This window comes from Chenopodium quinoa, unplaced genomic scaffold (assembly GCF_001683475.1).
Source record: "Chenopodium quinoa cultivar QQ74 unplaced genomic scaffold, ASM168347v1, whole genome shotgun sequence".
Taxonomy (NCBI): domain Eukaryota; kingdom Viridiplantae; phylum Streptophyta; class Magnoliopsida; order Caryophyllales; family Amaranthaceae; genus Chenopodium; species Chenopodium quinoa.
Window position 1 is genome coordinate 30,900 of NW_018743742.1, and position 10,495 is coordinate 41,394.

Genomic DNA, 10,495 nt, shown 5'->3' on the forward strand with positions numbered 1-10,495 from the left:
AATTCTTGCTATGAATTGACTTGTATATGAATGTATGTTTGTTTATGACAATTTGAGACCAAGTTTGTTGTGTTTTGGAGAGAAATTGAGCAAATCACCATTTTTTTGGTACTACTTGTATGAAATAGTGTTCTTGTTGTTCATGATATTCTTTTGCACTTGAAATGGTGATATATTGGTTGTAGATCTTGTTAAATATGTCATGATGTGTCGATCTATCGTTCTTGTGCAATTTTGAAACATGCTCTGTTTTATGTATGTACTATATTGTCATGGAGAACATAGTATCATGCAATTAGGAGAACTAAATACTAGAAATAATTCCATTATTTTGCTAATTTTTAGCCTTGAGGTAAAAATTTTGCGTATAATAGAAAATGCAACTTAAGGTAACTGTTAAGCCGCTTTTTAATAAATAACTAAATAACTTAGGAAATGATGCTAAGTATTTAGATTTTTACTTTTGTAATAGCATGCCTAGACAACGGGATCGCGATCTTTCTACTCGTGGCCGCGTCAGGCTTTTCGGGTGGACACTCCCACAGTTCTTGAGGGTATGGACGACGATGCCTTAGAGACCAAGCCTCGCCCTTCTTCGAGTAGGGGCAGGTGGATTCCACCTCCATGGACTCCAGATGAGTTGGTTTTCTGCCGTGAGAACCACGTTTCTCACCGTCCACTTGCCGGCATAGTCGATGGTACGCTTTGCCATCATGGATCCGGAGTTGGAGATTTGATTCCCCGGATATATGGGATTATCACGAGGGATCCTGTTACGAATGCCTTGTGGGAGTCTGCTGGTTTAGGAGATTTTTATTCGGCGGTCGTAGGATTTCGCAGCCCCCGGGGTTATGGCCCAACAGTTATTCGTGCGTTGTTGGAGTATTTTTGGGATACTACCAACACTTTTCACTTTTCTTGGGGGGAGATGACAGTGACCCCCTGGATTTTAGCATGATCAGCGGCTTATGCTTCACCGATCGAGTCGTACGGCAGATTCCTGACCTTACTTGGGGGTGGCTGAGGTAGCAGATTTGTTAGGTCCGGTTGTTTAGCATATCAAGACTCAGCCAATGCCTCGAGGTGGTCCTAAGAGAGGGCGATCAGAGTTGGCTTCTGTTCTGGCTTGTGGCTTTGACATGGATGAGACATCACCTGAGCAGCGAGTGCGGATCTTCATTTTGATTCTCATTTCCGTGACTCTTTCTCCTGATAGGAGTTCACGTGCACTCGTTTGCTACCTTCCTTCTTTGGTCAGGATCGGCTAGATATGATCCTATAGTTGGGCCAACCTTAGATATGCCGATCTTCTCTCGTCGATACGTCATGGCTGTAGGCAACTGAATGACCAGACCCTTGTCACTGTCTACGGTTTATGGAGAGTCGTAGAGGTGACGATCTTTCTTCTTCTTGTTTTGTTTTCAACCTTTTTAAATCATGTGCTTAAAGAATACTTTTCATTGCACTTGTGGTTCTATGAGTACTTTCCGAGATTGGCCCCTCGACGGCGTCGCAGAGCGGTCCATGATTTCCCTGTCGGAGCTAGCTGGCGTGACCGAGGCGAGTCACGAGTGGAGTCCGTCTCTACGTTGCACGAGCTGCTACACCGAGGCACCTCTTCTGTTGGTGTAGTAATTGATCTTGCAGCAGTTTATTCTCTACCTTGTTGTTATTTTTCGGCATTCATTGCAACTTTTTATGGTTTTCAGGTTTGCTGTTGAGATTCTAGTATCGGCCTTGGACTAGGATGACTGATCTTCCCGAGCCTTGCGGCTTTCGGCGTACGGTACTATTTTTGTTGGTACTGGACGCTTTGCTTGGTATCTTGGGGAGTGCGTTGTTCGTCAGCACAGCGCTGATCGCTTTGTGGTGCCTTTGCCTCCGCCGGAGTCGATGCTGGACTCACGTTTGCTTAGGGAGTTGATAAATAGGGGGATAACGCTACACTTTTTTTTGGCAGGAGCTTGTGCGTATGGAGGGAGATTATTCACAGGACTTGATTCCTTCTTTGGGTCCTCCACCTCGTCTTCCCAAGGTATGATTTCTTTGAGAGTTTTGTCGCTAGTCTCTGTTTAAACTGTCGAATAACCTGATTATTCGATCGTATTTATAGACGATTAATTGTCGTTATGGGGAAGATTGAGGTCCCGCCTCAATCTGTCCGTTACCCGGGACCGATCGGTATTACTGAGGATCATATTGCTGACGCGCCAGAGGGTTTTAGATAGGCACATTAGTCTTTGCCTGATGTGTTTGAGCCGATAAGCTTTTTGACACGTTATTCATCCTTTTTAAAATTGCTTGTTTACTGATTTTTCTTTGCTTTCTTCTCAGCCTACGCACCCGGAAATGATGGGATTCATGAAGATGGTTGACGCTTTAAAGTACTACATCATCAAGCTTCGACGTGGTGCGAGTTGTCGGGGCGGTTCTGGAGGCGTTCTCGAGGTATATTCACCTTTTTCCCCATATTTACCATTTGTTGTATCTTACACTATTAACATCTTTTCATTTTGTGTCTTTTAGGAGCGACGGAGGTCTCGCTTGCGCTCGAGGCACAGAGGTTTCGGACGAGGGGGAGCCTAGTCGCCGCAGACGATCTCTTGAGGTTCATCGGCATTCTCAGTCTCAGCAGCAGCCTCGGCCTTCTCACCCATTTCAGGAGGCTTAGTGGCAACATGCTTAGCCTTCTCAGCCATTCCAACATTTTCAGGGTCAGTGGGCAGCGACCTTCATCTTCCTAGCCTTCACAGCCTGAGTTCAGGCCAGTCCTTACCCCTGTGGACTAGGGTTTATACTCAGTTTCATTGTCTAGGGCGCTTCCTCCACCGGTGCCCGGCTTATTTTCAGTTCAGTGTCTGGGATGATGCCTCCATCGAGCTTCCTACCTCTTGGAGTCAGTCTACGTCGTTTGCTAGTTGGAAGTTTTTATTTGTCTGCTACTAGAGCTACAGGGACCCAGTAAGGATACTACTCCTCGTACCCGGATGATGGAGGGACTCTTTGGTTCACCGTTCCCGTAATCGCAGGCTGGAGATGACACTGATCCTCACTCTTCTAGTTCTATATTTTTGACCGAGGGTTTTTATTTTGTATTTTGGTTGATGACACTTGACGTTGTTTATGCATCACAATTTACTTTGTATATTTTATTCAGAGTTTATGCATTTATTAGTGTGTAGTAGTGTGTGCTTGAGACTCATTGTGAGTGATTGTGTATTTATTAATGACGCGAAAAAATCGTAAGTGGAGGGTACCTACCTTCCCCAAAAGAAAAAAGGAGAATGAAAAATGGGACAAATTTTACAATTTCCCCAAAAGAAAAAGAAACAAAAAAGAAAAATGGGGCAAGTTTTATAACTCCCCTAAAATAAAAAGAAAATAAAAATAAGATAATAACAATTAATAAAGATAAAAAAAAAAAAAAAAGATAAATTAAATGGAGAATTTTATTAGGAATAAAACTCTCGAAAAACAAAATTAGAAGATAAATGGTGAAGGGAAAACGATAAAAATCCGGATAAAAATATGAAGACGCGTGGGCACCGCGACACATCTATGTACACCGTGTCACGGCAAAGCCTGCCGTGTCGCGACACTATTTCCGTGACACGGCGGAATTTCCCGTGTTACAGTGCGCTTATTCTGCAACGGTGTAGTTTGTGCACATAGAAAGATAGATTTTGAGTATTTCCAAACGTTTTGGCTATAAAAGAGGACCAGTTTATTCGTGATATGCATAATTACAAAACATAAAATAATTAGAATTTCATATTTCAATAATATTGTCTCAAAATTTTGATAATACATTGCGCGACTGGTCTTATTCTTTGACCAATGCTGACAAAAGAGAGCTGAAATTGTTTAATGTCAGAGGCTTATTAGCCTTGAGGCATGTAGCAATTGAACATGATTTTCTTTAGGGCAGCTTTAGATTATTGGAATCCACAAACACATTGTTTTAAATTTGATTATGATGAAATTTGTCCCCTGCCGGAGGAATTCGGTGCCATCTTTAGTTTTCCTGCCAAAAATCTCATTGCAATGCCTACCCTATGTGAGTATTATTACCAAGACTTTGAACGCTATATGAGTCTGACAGATCCAGATTTAAATAAAATTGTGTGTGGTAATGAAGTAGATTTAGAAAAACTTGCAAATTTATATTTCAATCGCCCTGTCTTTGAGTCTTATCATGTATACCTTGGAAGGGCTTATATTTTTTGCATGTTTAGCAAGCTTTTATTTGCAAACGGTAGGGTAGGACATGCATGTTTAGTGTCTGTGCTTGAACATGTTGAATATGGGAGATCTCCTATGCCTACTTACCTTGGAGAAACTTTACGCGGCCTTGACGAAGCAAAAGCTGACCGGAAGACACCAGGAAGGGCTCTCTAGTACTTTTGCAGGTAAAAACGCGCTCTGATTAGCCCCTGTGACACAAAGCTGTCATCGTGTCACGGTGCATGTCTGCCGTGACACGGTGCATTCTGCCGTGTCACGGTGGTTTTCTGCAATTTTTTTTTTGACTGATTTTTTATTTATTTTGCAGATTTGGTTGATGGAGCGTTTAGAACTTTTTAAAGCCCCGACGATATTGAAAAATATGGTCCCAATGATCTGGTCCGTAGGAAGGAGAATTACTCTGCGAACATGTCGTATGATGATTGGAAGGTCTTCTTTGCAAAGAGAGAATTTTCCATTCGGTGGGTGGTGCCTTGGTGGAGGCTTACTAGGATGGTTGGTACGAATGATCCTCCTATTTGTCGCGTTCCTAGTATTTCAAAATTGACTTTTTATTGTCCTTCTCGATTGATGCGACAATATTGGCTTGAACAAGTAGTTCCACGCTATAACGATAGTCCTCGTGAAGTACCGTTGCATGAAATTAACGTTCACAAGTACGAGACTTATTGGATTGGAAGACCTTTGTGGACCGTTTCTGCGAGCAACCAAGCTCCTCCTCCCTTATTAAGTGCATACAAGGCATGGTTGAATCCTAGAAGCCGAAGGGATCGAGTCGGATCATGCAACTTTGATGTGAAGGGACGTCTTGGAAGTAAGAAGGCGACTCTTAAAGATCGTCTAGGTCCGAGAACACAAGGAATTGAGTTTAAGATTCCTATTATGCCTAAAAAGAAAAATTATGTGAAAGGAAAGGGTAAGGAAAAGATGGTTTATAGAGAGAAGCAATCGAAGAATTCTAAGAAAGGTGGAAGGGGTGAAAATTCAACTAGAGGTGTGACGGTTCGGGCTACAAAAGACACATTAATGGTGAAGGCCGACCTATTTGAAAAAGAGAAGGAGGTTCCTAAAGTGAAGAAGGATTAGATAAATATTTCTTTGCTTATATGATTCATAATTTTTTAATTTTTAAATAAGGCGCATGGTGCCAATAATTGTAGTCACATTTATTTTAATAATAATAGCATATTTATTTTCGCCTTAAATAAAAATTACAATGACCCTTTTTTTTATTTTTTTTTATCCGAGTTAAGAAGTCGGACGCAATGGAAGAATAATAACAACCGTCGAAGAAGTAACAAAAAAGGAATTCGCAAAAAATCCACCGTGTCACGCTGGAAAGTACCGTGACGCGGGGAAGGTTTGCCTTTTTTTTTGTGCTGGAAATGACACGGTGAAAACTGTCGTGACACAGTAACTCTTCTCGCGGCACGGTGGTTGCTAACGTGGCACGACATTTTTTTTGCCGTGCCACAGGGTATTTTGTCGTGCGACGGTGGCAGCTGACGTAGCGCGGTGGATGCTAAACTGGCGCAATGCATGATTTTCTTGATTTTAGCTCCGTTTTGCTGTCTTGAGTGTTGTACTTGATCGACGGAGGAAGGATTTTATTTTTTAAAGTGGTCGGGCCCCCTTGAGGGGTTGCCTACGTATCCTTAAAAAGGAATCAGGCCAAACGTAGCTCTATCAGGTCATGAACCCATGCAACTAGGCATAAAATTTCTTGAGTTGATCCAAGTTGGTTAAATTGTGGAAACCGTTGCCCTCCATGTCTACCAATTGTGCCGCTCTGCCAGACAAAATGGATTTAACAATGTATGGACCTGACCAGTTTGGTCTAAATTTTCCTCTTGGATTCAACACATTTTTGCGAAGTGCCTTAAGCACCAAATCACCTTCCTTGATGTTCCTAGTCTTGACTTTTTTATTGAAATGTCGTGCCATACGCTTTTGGTAGGTTTGGACATGATGCAAAGCTGCCAAGTGTTTTTCGTCAAGTAAGACTAGTTCATCATATCTTGCTCTAATCCAGTCAACTTCATCTAGTTGGTTTTCCACGCGATTCGGAGAGAAGGGATTTCGATCTCTATTGGTTGTACAACTTCAACTCCATAGACCAAAGAGAAAAGGGTAGCCCCCATTGATGTACGAACAGAGTTTCGATAACCTTAAAGGGAGAAATGTAGCTTACTTGGCCAATCTTTGTAATTTTCCGTCATCTTTTCGATGATAGTTTTCACATTCTTATTGGTCGATTCGACCGCACCATTGGTTTGTGGCCTGTAGGGTGATGATCTGTGATGCTTGATATGATATTTCTTTAATAGTTCTGTGTACTCGGCTTGGAAATGCGTCCCATTATCATTGATCATCTCATGAGGTACCCCATAGTGGCATATGATATTTTTCTCAATGAATTGAGCTACATGTTTTGCTGTTAGCTTAGCATATGAGGCAGCTTCGACCCATTTGGTGAAATAGTCGATTGCTACAAGGATGAATTCATGCCCCCCTTGTCCTGGTGGAGTTATCTTTCCAATGATGTCGATACACCAAGTAGAGAAAGGCCATGGAGAAGTATATGTATAGAGAAGCGAAGGTGGAATGTGATGCAAATTTGCGTACACTTGACACTTCATACATTTCTTGACATATTAGTGACAAATCTCTCCTCATAGTAGTCCAATAATAACCTTGTCGTTAAATCTTTTGGACTTGTAAACCATTCACGAGGTGAAGGTTACACCCCTTAACGATCCAGGAGATCGTCTACTCCAATAGGTCTGGAACCATGATTGGTAGTTCGGGGATGAAGGTACAAATCCAACCTAAAAGAGATTGAACCTGCCCTAATAATAGGCCTCTACTTTATTCTGATTGTATTCATGTGCGCTTTCTGACTAACATGCAATCAATAAGTTTAACCCTAAACCTATTTATCTATGTTAGTTGAATATTAATGCACAAATAAACTATTATTGACGATCATTTGAATTATAATAATATTAACCCTAAACAAGATTATTAATTATCTTATTAAGCGTGATTACAAGTACCAATTCCCTTTAAACATGCATAAAAGGTGTGATCAAGCAATAACAATAATATATATCATCAAGCAACATAATAAATCATCATAATAAAAATAATAACAATTATAATAATAATAATAATAAAATAATCATCATCAAAATAATTATAAATCATAGAAGCAATCATGTTCATGTTAAAGCATAATAATAATAGAAAGATCATAGGCATGATACTAACAAGATTAATAAAAAACTCTAGCATGTCACTAAGAAATAAAAATCAAAGCTTTAGCCCTAACATGATACTAACAATCATAAATATTAGGAAGAATATAAAAGGCATCATACTTTTAATCATACTTGATATTAACATTTTTTAGTTGTTACCCTAAACATGATACTATGAAGATCAAACTACCCTAACATGACACTAGGGATCATAATAACAACCTAAGCATGATTTCTACATTATAATATCAATAAAACCATTAAAGCACTTACTTGGATGCCTCGTACCTCTTTCTAATAACAAAATACACGCGTTAGTAACTTCAAGGAAAATAATAATCATAAGAATTAAATTAAATAATTGAAAGAGAAATTTGGGACCAAACCCTCAGAAATTAAAACCTTTCACGTCTAGGGCGAAGGCAACTTCGAATAATGCTAGGTGTTTATTGATCTTGTGAATGCGGAATTTTGTATAAAGGTTGGTTTAGAAAAGAAAGAGAAAGAGAGCTTTAGCTTCGAGGGAGAAGAGAATTAGAGAATTCTTGAGAATTGATGATTGTAGCTGATTGAAAACGGAGTTTTTAGGAGGCTATTATAGAGAAAATCAGCCAAAAAGATAAAAAAAAAAAACAAATCAGAGTTTCGACATGAAAAAACGAAGTTAGCACCAAGCGCTGACCATTGGCGCCAGGCGCTAACGATAACGCCAGGCGCCAGGCTTAGCGCCAGGTGCTAATGACTGGCGTTAGGTGCTAATCAAATTTTTCACGCGTTTTCCAAATTCAGATAAAATTTGACCGTATAGAGGGCAAAATCGTATTTTCCTTAAAAACACTCTTTTATTCTGATTAAAACTCTATAAAAGTCAACAAAAGTCAATTTATCAATGCTAATTGAATTAGGTATGAAAAGAACCTTCTAGAAGAATCTAGAAGACTAAAATCATTCCTAATTGCATTAGGAATGATAAATCCATATTAGGCCCTCCTCTGGATCATTGGGCCGCATATAAGGCTCAAACCGGGCTCAGTTTAGTAATTTTGCCATAACTTCCTCATTATTCATCGGAATTGGGCTTATAATATATTGTTGGAAAGCTCTTTTCAAACCCCATCCAACTACACCATTATTGGACCCTTTCCATGAACCAAACTAAACTGGATTGGTTGTTTTCTTAAAATAGGTTTTCAAAAACAGAGAGAAAATAAAGAAAAGAAATTAAAACTATCCGCAATACTAGACTTTCCACACTTTAACTTCATTCGATTATGATTTGACGTGAAAAGTACTCATCACCGGGTTTGGTTTTGGGGAGACACAAATGGATGTCTACAGAAGCCCCCACTTTGACTGAGTTTGGAGAAACGCAAGTTTCGAAAACAAAAGTCAAACTATCGATAGGGAAGGAGAATGATTCAGAACGTTCTGCGATCCTAAACCATTCTTGTAACGCCGATACCTGCAAACTAGCGTTAGTTAAACAGATAAAAGAGTTAAGAAACGCGTATCTTGCACCGTTGAGGACACGTCTCTGAAGGTATCCAATTTGCTACCTGTAGACACCCATTTGTGTCTCCCCAAAACCAAACCCAGTGATGAGTACCTTTCACGTCGAATCATAATCGAATGAAGTGAAAGTGTGGAAAGTTTAGTGTTGCGGATAGTTTTAATTTCTTTTCTCTTCTCTCTGTTTTTGAAAACCTATTTTAAGAAAACAGCCAATCCAGTTTGGTTGGCCCATGATATGGGTCCATTAATAGTGTAGTTGGATGGGGCTTGAAAAGATATTTCCAACGATATATTATAAGCCCAATTCCGATGAATATTGAGGAAGTCATGGCCAATTTACTGAACTGGGCCTGGTTTGAGCCTTATATGCGGCCCAATGATCTAGAGGAGGGCCTAATATGATTTATCATTCCTAATGCAATTAGGAATGGTTTTAGTCTTCTAGATTCTTCTAGAAGGTTCTTTTCATTCCTAATTTAATTAGGATTGATAAATTGACTTTTTGTTGACTTTTTAGAGTTTTAATCAGAATCAAAGAACGTTTTTGAGGAAAATACGATTTTATCCTCCTCTACGGCAATTTCTATCTGATTTTAAGAAAACGCATGAATTTCTGAGTCAGTGCCAAACACCAGTTGTAGCGACTGACGCTACGCTTGGCGCTAGCCTTAGCGTCAGGCGCTAAGGTCAGCGTTTGGCGCTAATATGGCTTTTTGCGTCAGAACTCTGTTTTTGATGTTTTATCTTTTTGGCTGATTTTTTCTATAAATAGTCTCCTAAAAACTCCATTTTGAGGCACCAACTCTCATCAAGATTTTCTTGTTTACTCTCTCTCTCTCTCTCTTTTCTAAACTAGCTTTTTCACAAATATAAAAATTCCGCACACATTAGATTTAGAAACACGTAGCCGTATTCGAAATTTTCCTTCGCCCTAGACGTGAAAGGTTTTAATTTCTTAGGGTTTGGTCCCAAATCTCTCTTTCAATTATTATTTAATTTAATTGTTTGTTTATTATTTTCCTTGAAGTGTGTATTTTGTTATAAGAAAGAGGTACGAGGCATCCAAGTAAGTGCTTTAATTTTTTAATTGATGTTGTTATGTAGAGTTCATGCTTAGGTTGTAATTATGATATTCCTAGTATCATGTGTAGGGTAACTTTAATTCTAAATATGATTGTTATGATGCCTTTTATTTTCTTCCTATTATTCATGTTAGTATCATGTTAGGGTTGAATCTTTGATTTTTTATTTCTTAGTGACATGCTAGGGTTTGTTATTAATCGTGTTAGTATCATGCCTAGGATCTTGCTATTAATATTATGCTTTAACATGATTATTATTATTATTATTATTAGTATTATTATTATTATTATGATTATTATTATTAATAATTTTATGATTACAATAAATTTATGATTATTATTATGTTGCTTGATATTTATTATTGTTATTGCTTGATCACACCTTTTATGCATGTT

General features: G+C 39.0%; 1 long non-coding RNA gene across 1 annotated transcript; it reads left to right on the top strand.

The window, feature by feature from the left end:
- The first annotated feature begins 1,948 nt into the window (after positions 1–1,948).
- On the top strand, positions 1,949–2,566 carry LOC110684698. The gene is made up of 3 exons (XR_002503800.1): positions 1,949–2,035; positions 2,335–2,448; positions 2,527–2,566. It is a non-coding gene; the product is annotated as an uncharacterized LOC110684698 (long non-coding RNA).
- Positions 2,567–10,495: the final 7,929 nt, after the last annotated feature.